The 14,468-nt window shown below is 38.4% G+C and overlaps 1 protein-coding gene across 5 annotated transcripts in view; it reads right to left on the bottom strand.

Annotated features, from left to right (window-relative positions):
- Positions 1-14,468, bottom strand: part of DIAPH2 (diaphanous related formin 2) — a 922,276-nt gene that overhangs the window by 136,125 nt on the left and 771,683 nt on the right. The window lies entirely within an intron of this gene.

Genomic DNA, 14,468 nt, shown 5'->3' with positions numbered 1-14,468 from the left:
ACATTCACATTCTATTGATGATAATAATTAGAGTCTATGCTATCATCAACTTGATGTTTTCATAGCTATACTGTTTATCTTGGTCATCCTACTATGGTTTCTATGTATCTGATGAGGCCAACTGTGTTTTCTGTCAGTCTGTTCCAGTTACCTGTGTTTTGATTTAGTGACTTGCCACATGGATATAATGTTTTACAATCATCTAAATGGTTAATATATATTAACTAATGTTTTAGTGTTAAATGTTCACACAAAACCTAATAAACGGTGCACCTCCAAACCTTCTTGGCTTCCTTTACAAGTAATATGATGTTTTTTTTTTTTCCACAAAGACCTTTCGAATATTCTTCTAGTCATGCTCAATCAGTAAATACACCAAAATCAAACCTAAATAATAGGTTTTCTAGCTATAAAACAATACACGCTTGACAATATGGAAGAAATACAGGAAATAATTTTGTCAAATTTTGTTAAAGCCAAGAATGGGAAATGGGGTGGTAAAGGCCATATGTATGCTAGATTCATATAGTAGTTTCTGTTCTTGATGTTGAGATCAATAAACATCTGAGCACCTTCTATGTTTCCATCACAGTGGTAAAATACTGGGGCTAATGAATATGACGCAAGTCCTTAACTCCTTAAAGACTTATGTACTTTGGACAACCATTCTATCCCATTCATCCTAAGTGACCACAATGATTACTAAGAGCAGCAGCCGTGCTCATAGGTGATGGTGGCCAAAGGCTGACATTCGGAACATTACAATGGGCTAATATTCTACTCTCTCACAAGGGCTGTCTCTTGTATGGACGATATGATGGCAGAAGGGATGCAATGTGGAAAAATCCTAAGTAGAAAAATTTTACTTCTGTTTGTTTTTTAAAAAAGTATTCCCCTGACAGCTTGGTCTGATTGACAGCTCTTACATACTGACCTAATGAACCTTCAGCCTGGGAGCCTTCACACATTCCCTGATAAACAGTGAACTCAAGTTTTACTGTAGGCATCATCTCCTAAGCCCCAGTGATCTGAATAAACTGGCATGGCCTCCAAATACCACTGCAAACATTTATTGCAGGCCAATCCCAGCAGGAACGTTGTCAAACTGATTTTTCAGCTTTTACAGTCTCTCTGCAAATCAGCCCAAATCACATTGTTCCAGGTTTAGATTAAGCATCTAATTGTGTATCCCCATGGTCTCTGCTAGGATTTTGCAAAGGTGTTAAATTCTGGTATATGAAAACATCACAGAGCCACAAGTGTATATGCAAATTATCTGCTTATTCCCCTGTAGAGTGTGAAAAATATTTTAAAGTTTTTTAAAAAACTACTGTTCATCTTATAGCTATTTTAGTTGTCTGTTTCTTTCTTACCCATTAGGGCCAATTTGTAAATGTACAATAGGGAAGATGAGACAAAAGGCTGGGGCAGGAATGATTCAGGATCATGATTAACACCAAAGAATATGTCCTGTACAAAGGGAATCCACAAGTCACATTTAGAGGATTCTTCTACATTGTTTATCTTAGGTCTTAAAGTATAATTCCTCAGGAAAAATGCAGAAACCAGGATACTAGTCTACTACAAAGAAGGAAGACTTTGTGCATTTATTTCAAATCTTTGAACAACAACAAAAAGGAATTAGTCTAACTATGACTAGTTTTCTAGAAACAACAGTGACTTACTTTAGAATTAAATGAGCATCACGGGACTGTAATGCATGGAAGCTATAGTTAACATTTTGAGCTTCTGAAACCACTTTTATGATGGACTTTTCCTATCTCATATTCTCAAATTAAATAAAACATTTGTTGCTCTAAATTTGGGATAAAAGGGTGTGTTCATCAGATTATACTACTTACATAGAATTTGAATTTAGCTTTAAATTGTCTTTCATTCCTCTTAGAAACTAGAGTGATGAATCTGGACTAATCTTTTGCAAAAAGTAACCACAGAAATGAAGATATTGTAATCCACAAAAAAAGAAAAAATATATACAATACTTTTCACTTCTTACATAAAGCATATTTAATCAAATGTCTTTGAATTTGTCAGCAATACATATAAACATACCTATACACATATATTCTCTCTCACTCTCAGGCTACAAAGCTACCAAAATAAAGATAGACTCTAAATGCCAACATAAAACCAGGCAAACACAAATGGATTTGGTAAATCTATTTTGCTGAACTTCAACTACCTCCTCTGGGGCTTTGGTCTGTACTTGCAGCATTACTTTTGCATAACTATGGTAAAACAACAGCAAGAGCAACAACAAAAACCAAGATTAATTAACTTGGCTGGTTCAGGGGAGATCTGTGGCAAGGTGTTTTTCCTCTAAAAGCTCTAAATTCATCTAGTTTCCAGTGTGTCCTAAGCATTTCAATCCATATTTTTTCCTATGTGAGCATAAGAAGAGAAGTATACTGACATATTTAGATACTGGGTCACAGTAGGTGAAATAGATGTGAGATAGAATTCTGGTTTTTTAATACTTCAGTAAAGAGTCCCATCAAATTGTTTTTTAAGTCTCAAATGCCTAACTATAGATTTAACTGGGTATTTGTATCTTGTATACTTTTTTAAATCTTTGATTCTGTACATAATATGAATGATTTTTTAAACAACCTACATATGTTGGTAAGATCCGTGCTCTTCAAGGTAGTTACTTTAGGAGCTACAGAATTAAGGAATGATTCTATCATTGGCAAAAAACATTTGTGAAGTCCTTCTTCGGGATATCTTTACAGTAGGCCTCACAGCCTTTTAAATAGTTTTGATGACAGCAAGTCTTTGACTTTTAATAGATTTGTTTTACGAAACAAATATTTCAGAGCCAAATCAATAAGTAACCTGGGTAATACTAAAGTTTGGTTAAACACTAGATGTAACTGAAGAAATTATACTGAATTTCTTCTCTAGCTCAAATTCAGGGTACTGCACAACATTCATTTGGATAAATAAATTCTGGTTGGGGCCAAGCGTGGTGGCTCATGCTTGTAATCCCAGCACTTTGGGAGGCTGAGATGGGTGGATCACCTGAGGTCAGGAGTTCGAGACCAGCCTGACCAACATGGTGAAACCCCATATCTACTAAAAATACAAAATTAGCCAGGTGTGATGGTGAATGCCTGTAATCCCAGCTACATGGGAGGCTGAGGCAGGAGAATCGTTTGAATCCAGGAGTTGGAGGTTGCAGTGAGCCGAGATTGCACCACTGCACCCCAGCCTGGGCAACAAGAGCAAAACTTCACCTCAAAACAAACAAACAAACAAAATTCCGGTTGGTTTGGTAACAAAGGCAATATACCATCATCCCTAGGTATCCATGAGGAATTGGTTACAGAACTTCCTTCAGAAACCAGAAAATTAGCAGATGCTCAAGTTCCTTATATAAGATGGCATAGTATTTGCATATCACCTATGTACATCCTCCCGTATACTTAAAATCATCTCTTGACAACTTAAAATACCTAATAAAATGTTAATGCTATGTAAAAGTTGTTATACTGTATTGTTTAGGGGACATGAAAAAAGTCTGTGCATGTTTAGTACAGATGTCATTTTAAAAAATATTTTTGATATGCCTTTCATTGAATCCATGAATGTAGAACCTACGGATATGAAAGGACAATTGTATTCAGTATAATATAGATAAACGCATAAACGTGTGTGTGTGTGTGTGTGTGTGTGTGTGTGTGTGTGTGTGTGAATTCTAAAGCAAGACAGGATAGTTCATTTTACAAATTAGGAAATGGAGGGCCTGAAGCTAGCGTAGTCCTAGTAAAGTACCTGGTATACAGTGAAGTGCTTAAAAAATATTTATGTAGCCATGGCCGGGCGCGGTGGCTCATGCCTGTAATCCCAGCACTTTGGGAGGCCGAGGAGGGTGGATCACCTGAGGTCAGGAGTTCGAGACCAGCCTGACCAAAATGGAGAAACCCTGTCTCTACTAAAAATACAAAATTAGCCAGGCGTGGTGGTGCATGCCTGTAATTCCAGCACTTGGGAGGCTGAGGCAGGAGAATTGCTTGAACCCAGAAGGCAGATGTTGCAGTGAGCCAAGATTGTGCCATTGCACTCCAGCCTGGGCAACAACAGCAAAACTCCGTCTCAAAAACAAAACAAAACAACAACAACAAAAACATACATATATATATTTATGTAGCCAAAATGATGATCTATGGAGAAATACACAATATGCTTTAAAATTGTGTTAGAGTGCTAGGATTATGGGTGTAGCAAACATCAGTCTATTTGCCAGCCCTTCCCATACCCTTCTCAGAGAATCTGCTCTTTCATCAAGTCCCTGGAAAAGGTGACAGTCCTATCACCATGTGATCTTATCTCTGCTCTGGCTGATTGGCCACAGACTGAACACCTGACTTAAGGGAAACAAATTCACAGGCTAGCTGGATCAGTCAGATTCTGTCACAAGAATCTGAACTTGGAGAGACCCATGTCACATAAAGATAGGCACTTGAAGTAAGCATCGTACTGTATCATAGTTGTGGCAGTCATGTTCAAACAAAGGAAACCAATGGCGCGATCTCGGCTCACTGCAAGCTCCGCCTCCTGGGTTCATGCCATTCTCCTGCCTCAGCCTCCTGATTAGCTGGGACTACAGGTGTGTGCCACCACGCCCGGCTAATTTTTTTTTTTTTTTTTTAGTAGAGATGGGGTTTCACCGTGTTAGCCAGGATGGTCTCGATCTGACCTTGTGATCTGCCCGCCTCGGCCTCCCAAAGTGCTGGGATTACAGGCATGAGCCACCACCCCCGGCCTGAGAGCAACTTATATTTCTAACTTTTCCATTTTGGTTCCAGCCTAAGACACTCTGTGGTCTCACTGTTGTTTCCTATCCTTGGATGTCCACAAGGTTGCTTATCACATCCTTAAATAAATACCCCTTCACTCAAGCTACCTTATGTAGATTTCTGTTCCATACAACCAAGCAGTGCCTATGACAATGTGGCAGTGGACCTGATTCCTCCCTTTAGTTTGTCAATAAAAAAAATTAGAAAAACAATTTTTAAACTGTTCATGGAATGGCTGAATGCCCAGGGAGATTAAGTGATTCACTTCAAGTCATTCGCACAGTGATGGGTCAAGCATTAGAAACCAGATCTCCTAACTCATCACAGACCTTGGAGTTACATAATCTTGGAAATGTTACTTAACCGCTCCTTGCCTCAGTTTCCCCCACTATAAAAGGGAATATAGTAATAGTACTTAACCTAATAGGATTTTTGTGAGGATTAAATTTGTTATTATATAATACAAATAGTAGAGGCCGGGAGCATAATCCCAGCATTTGGGAGGCTGAGGTGGGCAGATCACCTGAGGTCAGGAGTTCAAGATCAGCCTGGCCAACATGGTGAAACCCTGTCTCTACTAAAAATACAAAAATTAGCCAGGTGTGGTAGTGTGCGCCTATAGTCCCAGCTACTTGGGGGGCTGAGGCAGGAGAATCGCTTGAACCCGGGAGGCAGAGGTTGCAGTGAGCCGAGATCACCTCATTGCACTCCAGCTTGGTGACAGAGTGAGACTTAGTCTCAAAAAAATAATAATAAAAATAAACAAGTAAATAAAATTGTAATAGCTGATTGAATCAGGGAAGGACCCTGACCTACAGGGGAACCATCCTAGGCTTGTCAAAGACTTGGGGCCTGGTGCGAAAAAAAAAAAAAAAGGATTCAGATAACATTCCTGTCACAGGAACATAGAATTGGGACCCAGGAATCTTTGTCAGGAGGTAGAAGGAGCAGTTAGATGAGGATAAGTGAAGTCTCGTTTCAAGCACTAGATTAAAGGCCCATGAACTCATGATGTGAAGGACCACAGAGCCACCTGGAAAGGAGAGCAAAGATCCCATTTCCAGGGCTCTAGGTCTGGGTGTATAATACATCCTGCCCTGAATTCCCTTGAGCCTCTCTGTATCTGTTCAATGAACACCCAGTTTAAATAGTTTTTTGTTCCTTGTAATCAGAAGACACTCAATGAAGTAAAATGCTTATTAATAGTACCTTAACTTTTTGTACAAAATTAAAAGCAATTACATACACAACAGCATAGAAGGGAGGTCCCAGATGCTTCTCATTTCAAACTTTTTTTTTTTAAATGTTCTCACACTCTGTTCCAGCATGGTCATCACAATACTCTCATTTCTCTCTTTCTGGGTAAAAAGTGCTTTATCACCATCTTATCACCAGGAACTAAATGGCACAGGTCTTAAGAATGAGTAATTAATCATTCTATATCCATTGAGCATCATTGGATTCCTTTTGTTTAACATGATAGATAATAGCTTAAGCCTACATTCTTCCAATTAAAATGTGAAAATGTTCTTTACAAAGGTGTTCTACTCTTACAAAGCTAACCAAACTCTAGAGCATATTCTATAATTAGCACCCTGAAAATATTTTTTAAAGCAGCAAAACAGCAACCTGAGCACAAACCAAGACTACTGCAAATTGTAAACAACTTCAGATGATTTACAGAAAAAGAATTCGACAAAGCTTCCTTAATGTCAGGATATAAACAGTTCTTAGTGCTATTTAGTTAAATGATAATTATAAAACCCATTGAACTGAATGAGAATTTGGATTGTCAGACAAATGTTTGTAAGGGGTTAACTAATTCATATGAACTACACAGCTCAGCTGAAAATGGGCTCATTATTCTAAACCACCAACTTTGTCTGCTTCTTGTATTGTCCTCCTTTCTCCATCAGATTTATCCTGTTGCACCCCCACTCACAGTAACGAATGTTAGGAGATAGAAATATTTAAAAGGATATGTGAGCTATAGGCATTTTGCAAGAGTACATCAGGGGTACAAAGATGTCTGCTGGAACACTGAAATGGGAAGATCATTTATTAGTGCACCATGGTTCATAACATCCCAAAGGGTTCAATATTTTCATTACGCACATAAACATAACCCCTCCTCCTTTTCAAATGCCTCATTACAGCTAAGCCTGGAGCTTTTTTCTTAAAAAGCTTTCCTCTGAAATTATTAATAATTTGAAGTTCCCTACAGGCCAAGGGTATTATTACAGTCAAAATACATCAATATGTATATATACTTATACACTCTCTTTTATGCTATTTTAAATAACAAAGTATTTAGTGGAAACAAGTAAAGAATTTATAAGCTATATACAGAAAAGCCTAGAGGAAGATGGCAATATCCCAGACTCCAAGGAAACGGCTCTTGAAGCTTATTAGGTGGGTGTAGGAGACTGTAATAGGATTATGAGTTTTGGTTTAGCCTGTCCATCATTTCAAAATCCCCATAACTAAAGGGAATATCTTCATAGGGGTCTGAGTTTAATATTGAAGCTGCTTTATTTAATTCTTCCTATTTTATAATGCTGAGTGCTAATTAGTTCCATCCACTTTCTTCAGGCTTGTCAATAAGGCAACTTGGAAGCCAAGAACCTGCTGAATTATGGATTAACCAGTTCTGTAACAGTGTGTTCAAGCAACCTAGTTAGCTACTCCAAAATGTAATGTTATTATGGGCACGGGAAAGCATAAAATACTCTTTTGTTATGTTCTGCTTAAAAGAAAAAAAATAACTCCCTACAAGTGAACTGTTTATTTCTGATGTGTTAATGAACATTTTAGATATGTAAAACTAAAATAACATTTACTGTTGTGTGTGTCAAACATAGCCTATTAAATTCACAATAGCCATAATAATATTTGCTACCAAAAAAAAAAAAGACAAACTAGTCTTAGAATTTTGAGTGCAGAAAAGAAAAATCTTAAAGGCAGAAAGACTGAGAGACTGACACGAGTTCCCTCATCTACCTTCACTTTTATTGAACCTGCATCCCAACCTCCCTGGGCCTTCCCATCACTTTCTTAACTCTTGCCATTTCAATTGACTCCTTTCTGGTGCAGCTAGATGCTAGAATCGGCCCTGTAGGGTCATACATTCTGGAATTAGAAGTAATGTTAGAGATAAACTGATGTAGCTCTCTTATTTCACAAGTGAATTAACTGAGATCCAAAGGTCAAGTGAACTATTCGAGGTCATACAAGCTAGTTGATATACTAAAGTTAAAAAATGAATCCAAGTCTCCTGATTCCTTGTTCAACGCTCCTTCACTTCTACTTACCATCATAACCATCCCATTCAACCATGTCCGAACTTGTTGCTCTCACCAGGCTGCTGAGCTATCCCCTCCACCAGGCATAATTTTTTTTAGCCACAAGGAATTCAGCCATGATCAAGCATTGACAAAACACAACTTGGCTATGCCTAGTGCGTGCTCTGTGGTTTGACTCCCCAAGTGTCCCCAAACCTCCCCTGCCTCCACAGGCTTCCAATTCTACCTTCCTTTCTTCATTTCTAAAGGATTAGCTTGATTTCTACCTTGTAAAAATGAATCTATCTCCCAGGAGTTTAATCATCTGCCTTCGCCTAGAAATCAATTGTTTTCTATTCTGCTCATCTTTGTGGTGAGACAACTCTCCTTTTCTCTCCTCCTGAAGATTTATTTATTTATTAAGGCATTTATTGAAATACATGTATTCCCTTCCTTATTGGCAACTTCAGTCTCTCCTTTTTTACTGCTGCTTTTTCTTTAAACTCTAACTAATAAAAATAATAATAGCAGTAATAATAACCAGCTAGTACATACAAAGTATTTATTATTGAGACAGTCAGGTGGGAGGGGGTCCCTGGAGAAACTCCAAACAGCCTGCCCACTAAGGTGGAGCCTCGTTAAGTTTACACTGGGGAGGAGCCTGGCCCCTCCTTTTCCTGTGTGGAAGTTGGGATTCTAACATCCTGCTCTAGCAGGATGTTTCCCCCTTTTCTTCCTTTTCACCAAATAAAACCCTGCTTGTTCACCATTCAAATTGTCTGCGGGCCTGAATTTTTGTGGCTGTGGGACAAAGAACTCTGTCTTTAGCTGAACTAAGGAAGAGTTCTGCAACATTTTGTGCTAGGGACCATTTTAGGTGCTTAGAAAGTATTAACTCATTTAATCCTCATAATAACCCATGAGGTAGGTATAACTATTATCTTCATTTTACAGATAAGGAAACTGATACATAGGTTAAATAACTTGCCCAAGATACACAACTAGGAAGTGGTAGTGCCAGGATTTGAACCCAGAGAGCTTAGCTTCAGATTCTGTGTTCTTAACCATCATGCTGCCTCTTTAATATATGTCATATCTACACCATCACTTATGAGCTCTATTACACTGAGCAAGTTACTTCTCAGAGACTCAGTTTGTTGATATGTAAAATTAAAATAATATTGCTAATTTTGTAGGATTGATATGAGGATTATGTGAACTACAGAATATACATAACCCTGTCATGCCTGGCATATATAAACATCCAATAAATGACAATGTTATCATGATGAGATTAATAACCACCACATTTGGCTTTTATCAATAAAACGTTCCAAGGAAGTGCTCCCAGAGGGAGATAACTCTATTATGTATTTAAGAAATCCTTACAAAACCCTGTTCTAAACACAATGTTAACTCATATAGTTCTCAAAACAACCACGAGGAAAATCCTACTATCATTTCCATTTTACATGTGAGAATATTGAGGCAGAAAGGTAATTCACTGCCCCAAGGTCACAAAGCTAGTAAGTGGCAGAGCCAAGATTTAGACCCACACAGTCTAACTCCATAGTGTTTGCTATAACTATAGCACTAAGCGAGACTCTCAACTCTCCTTAACCCAATGGACTAAGACAAGCATCTTTACAACATGGCAGCTGGCTTGAGAGTAAACTTGAGACACCCATGGCCTGTGAGAATAGCATAGACGCATATAGCCACAGTAAGTTTAAAAAGGTGTTTTCTAGTGTAGTGTTCCCCAAACTTGTCAGCTGAAGAGGAGTATCTAGAGATTAAAAGAAAAAACAAAAACAGAATCCTTGGCCCCCTCCCATACCTACTAAGTCAGACTCTGGGAATGGAGATTGGTAGAAGTTAATAGAGGACCAAATTAGAATCACATAGGAAGCGTTTTCAAGATCCCCATGACCAGCACCTATCCCTGGAGACTCTGCTTCAGCATACCCATGTTGGTTCCCAGACCTCACTTGTTACCTTTAGAGGATTCTAGAGAGACAACAACTTACTGACAAAAAGAGAGAAGTACTTCTCATCCCTTCATTATATGAAATGTACCTTCATGTAATCAAATAGTTGATGAGGGGGCATTTTTTTAAAGAAGTAATCAAACTAATTAAAGGAGGAATAATAGAATAGTACTCTTTTGAACTAATGGAGCTAGGGAATCATCAGTGGCTGCTAATATAACAAAAAGAGTAAACTAGCCATCATGTGCTCCAATATAAAACCTCACAACACCAACAACAAAAAGGACATCTTGACAAAAAGACAAAACCTGAATCTGATCAAGCTTTAGAGTGGCTTGGTTTATCTAACTATAAATTTATAGAAAATATATGGAGTAGGGGGACAGGCAAAGAAACAGGTAAATAACACAGTGGGATGCAATGAACAAAATATAAACTCAATCAGACAAATGACCTGGTTGCTTCAACAATAAAAACTGGGCTGGGCATGGTGACTCACATCTGTAATCCTAACACTTTGGGAGGTCAAGGTGAGAGAATCGCTTGAGCTCAAGATTTTGAGAAAAAAAAAAAGAACGAAAGAAAAGAAAGAAAAAGAAAATGGAAAAAAAACCCCTGAAAATTACAAGAAAAAAAGGAGAGATAGATGAAAAGGTGGAGCAGTCAGCCTCCAAGATGATCCCCCCCAATTATCCCAACCCCTTGGTATTCATACTCTGGTGTAATTCCCTCCCACATTGTTTCTGGGTTGGTTTGTGTGATTGGCAGAATATGACAGAAGTATAGTTATATCACTTCCAAGACTAGGATACAGAATGCACTGTGGTTTCCTCTTTGCTTTCTCTCTTAGATCACTCACTCTTGGGGAAGCCAGATGCCATGTTGTAAAGATGCTTGTCTTAGTCCATTTGGGCTACTATAACAACATACCCAGTGGTATTTATTGCTCACAGTTCTGGGGGCTGGGACGTCTAATATCAAGGCACCAGTAAATTTGGTATCTGATAAGGGCTCGTTCCCTGTTTCACAGAGGTACCTTCTAGGTGTCTTCACATGGCTGAAGGAGCAAACATGCTCCCTTGAGCCTCTTTTATAAGGGTAATCACTTTCCAAAGGCCTCACCATTTAATACTATCACATTGGGATTATGTTTCAACATATGTATTTTGGGGGGACAAAACATTCAGACCATAGCAACAGTCAAGAAGCTCTATAGAGAGGCCCGTACAGTGAAGAACTGATCTTGGAGTAGATCCTCTAGCCTCAGACCCAGAGACAACCATAGCCCGGTCCAATATCTTGACTGCAATCTCATGAGAGACACTGAAACGATCACTCAGCTAAGCTGCTCCCAAATTCTTGACCCACAGAAAGTATGAAATAATAAACATTTGTAGTTTTAAGCTTCTACGTTTTAAAGGTAACTTGTTAATGCAGCAATTGATGACTAATTGATAATTAACACAAGGGGGATTCCATTGTTAAAAAGAGACTTAACAGAACCATAATAATGAATCAACTTTGTTTGGTTTCCAATTCAAACTAACCAAAAAGAGTAGATAATTGGCTGGGCGTGGTGGCTCACGCCTGTAATTCCAGCACTTTGGGAGAGGGGTGGATCACTTGAGCTCAGGAGTTGGAGAACAGCCTGGCCAACATGGTGAAACCCCGTCTCTACTAAAAACACAATAATTAGCCAGGCATGGTGGCGGGTGCCTGTAATCCCAGCTACTCGGGAGGCTTTGGCAGGAGGATTGCTTGAACCCAAGAGGCAGAGGTTACAGTGAGCCGAGATAGTGCCACTGCACTCCAGCCTGAGTGACAGAGCAAGACTCCATCTCAAAAACAAAAAACAAAAAAACAAAACAAAACAAAAAAACCAAAGCAGATAATCAGGGAAATGTAAACACTAAATAGATATTTGTTATTAAGGATTTTTTTTCTTAGTAAGATATGATAATAGTATTTGGTTATGTTAGAAATAGTCTTCATCTTTTGTGGATGCTTACAGAAACACTCACAGATGAAAAAAACATAATGTCTGAGAGCTGTTTCAAAATATCCAAGAGTAGCAGTACGGAGAAAACAAAATTGATCGTGAATTGATCATTGTGGAAGCTGGGTTCATGGGTTTTTTTTATATTATTGTATTTTGTATATACTTGAAAATTTCAAAATAAAGAGTGAATAAGTAAAGAGACAACAAATCATTGACTGACTATTGAGGTTCCACATCAGATGAAGCAATTCCAACCAAGCCACACAATTAGGAGAGGCACAGTCCCAATAGCCAAATAGAGCTCATCTATGGGTATTAGTGCCTGCAAATTCATACATGGTACACAAATATTGTTATATACATATCTTATCTCTTACTTCTTTGGTGTGTCCATGTCTTTTCTCCCCAGCTAGACATAGGATAGTAACTTAGGGACATACTCTGTTTATTTATTGTTTGGTTTATCACTGAAGATTGCTTTTTTTTTTTTTTTTTTTTTTTTTCTGAGACGGAGTCTTGCTCTGTCGCCCAGGCTGGAGTGCAGCGGCGCGATCTCGGCTCACTGCAAGCTCCGCCTCCCAGGTTCACGCCATTCTCCTGCCTCAGCCTCCCGAGTAGCTGGAACTACAGGCGCCCGCCACCGCGCCCGGCTAATTTTTTGTATTTTTTAGTAGAGACGGGGTTTCACCGTGTTAGCCAGATGGTCTCGATCTCCTGACCTCGTGATCCGCCCGCCTCGGCCTCCCAAAGTGCTGGGATTACAGGCGTGAGCCACCGCGCCCGGCCTGAGGATTGCTTTTAAGTTCAAGGAGGACATGAGCATTTCTGTAGAAAGAAGTCAATTTAAAGAAAGACATTAAGAAGGAAAGAAGCATGATTCTGAAGGAGGTAAGAGGAATGAGATTAGGAGCACAAAGTTTGCCTCGGGAAGTGACACTGAGGGAAATGAAGGGAACTTGAAAAAGATGGTCATTTACTAAGACTGTCAGGTGCAAGTTTCAGTTTGAGGGACTACAGAGAATAGAGAAAATCTGGAAGAATAGCAGAGGCATATGATTCAGTAAACAATGAACAAGGAGACTGCTAAGGAGTGATGAAGATGCAACTAAAGCTACAAACATACTTCAAACATATACAATAAAGGTAATATTGAAGATTCTTCCCCAAGGGCAGTGAATTTATTTTTACTATATTTGGTTTTGTTGTTGTATTATTTGATTATTACATGTAAGAGGAGAGGAATGAGTAACAACAACTGTGCTTCAATTGTAATACTACTAACAGGGAGATATTCTAAATACATTATTCTTTACAGTGTATATGTTTTCACAGGAAACTTCCCCAATAGCTTGAATAATTTATGATTTGATTTTAATATTTTGCAATCGTTTGGAAATATGTAAATAGTCTCTTATTTCGTGAAAGTCTGAAAAAAGCAAGGGTCAACGAACAAAGGCAACATCAAACGGTAGAAACGTCACATTTGAGGAAAAAAGATATATTTTAACATATAACTGGGCCATTTACAAAAGAATAATCAGATAAATATTTGTTTCCATGCCCATCTGAGAATAATGCCTCAACAAATAGCTATGGACACTTAGAACAGGAAGCTTAGATATAATAATATTGCATAATTTAATAGGACAAATAGCTGTTGAGTAATTTCATTTTAAAATAGAAAAGCTAAAATAGGATCTCAGCTATCCAGAAACCTCACACAATGAGTTGATCTGGATAGCAGAGAGTTTATACGTCCTAAATAGCAACAATTTTTATCTTAGCCATTTTGTATAGAAATATTTTGAAGATATATTGTACACTTTGCTGCCTCCATAAGGACAATCTATTGAAAATACATTTTTGCTAATTCGCATAATTATCATGAACATCAAATACTGTGCTGTGCTGTACCTACAAGGTCTGTAGGGCATATTTGAGTTGTGTCTATTTGTTTCTTCTCTAAATAGACCAAAACTGTTCTATGCTCAAAGATCTTTTTCATTTACAAATTTAATTTTAATTTTTTTTTTTTTTTTTTGAGACGAAGTCTCACTCTGTCACCAGGCTGGTGTGCAGTGGTGCAATCTTGGCTCACTGCAACCTCCGCCTCTCAGGTTCAAGCGATTCTCCTGCCTCAGCCTCCCGAGTACCTGGGACTACAGGCGTGCACCACCACACCCAGCTAATTTTTTGTATTTTTAGTAGAGATGGAATTTCACCATGTTGGCCAGGATAGTCTCGATCTCATGACCTCGTGATCCGCCTGCTTAGGCCTCCCAAAGTGCTGGGATTACAGGCATGAGCCACCGCACCCAGCCAATTATTATTTTATTTATTCTAATGATATAATCAGCAGAGAGTCACTGAAGAATATTGT

The sequence above is a fragment of the Pan troglodytes genome, chromosome X, assembly GCF_028858775.2.
Source record: "Pan troglodytes isolate AG18354 chromosome X, NHGRI_mPanTro3-v2.0_pri, whole genome shotgun sequence".
In the NCBI taxonomy this organism is placed as follows: domain Eukaryota; kingdom Metazoa; phylum Chordata; class Mammalia; order Primates; family Hominidae; genus Pan; species Pan troglodytes.
The sequence above is the reverse complement of the archived record's forward strand: the minus strand, read 5'-3'. Positions and strand labels throughout refer to the sequence as shown.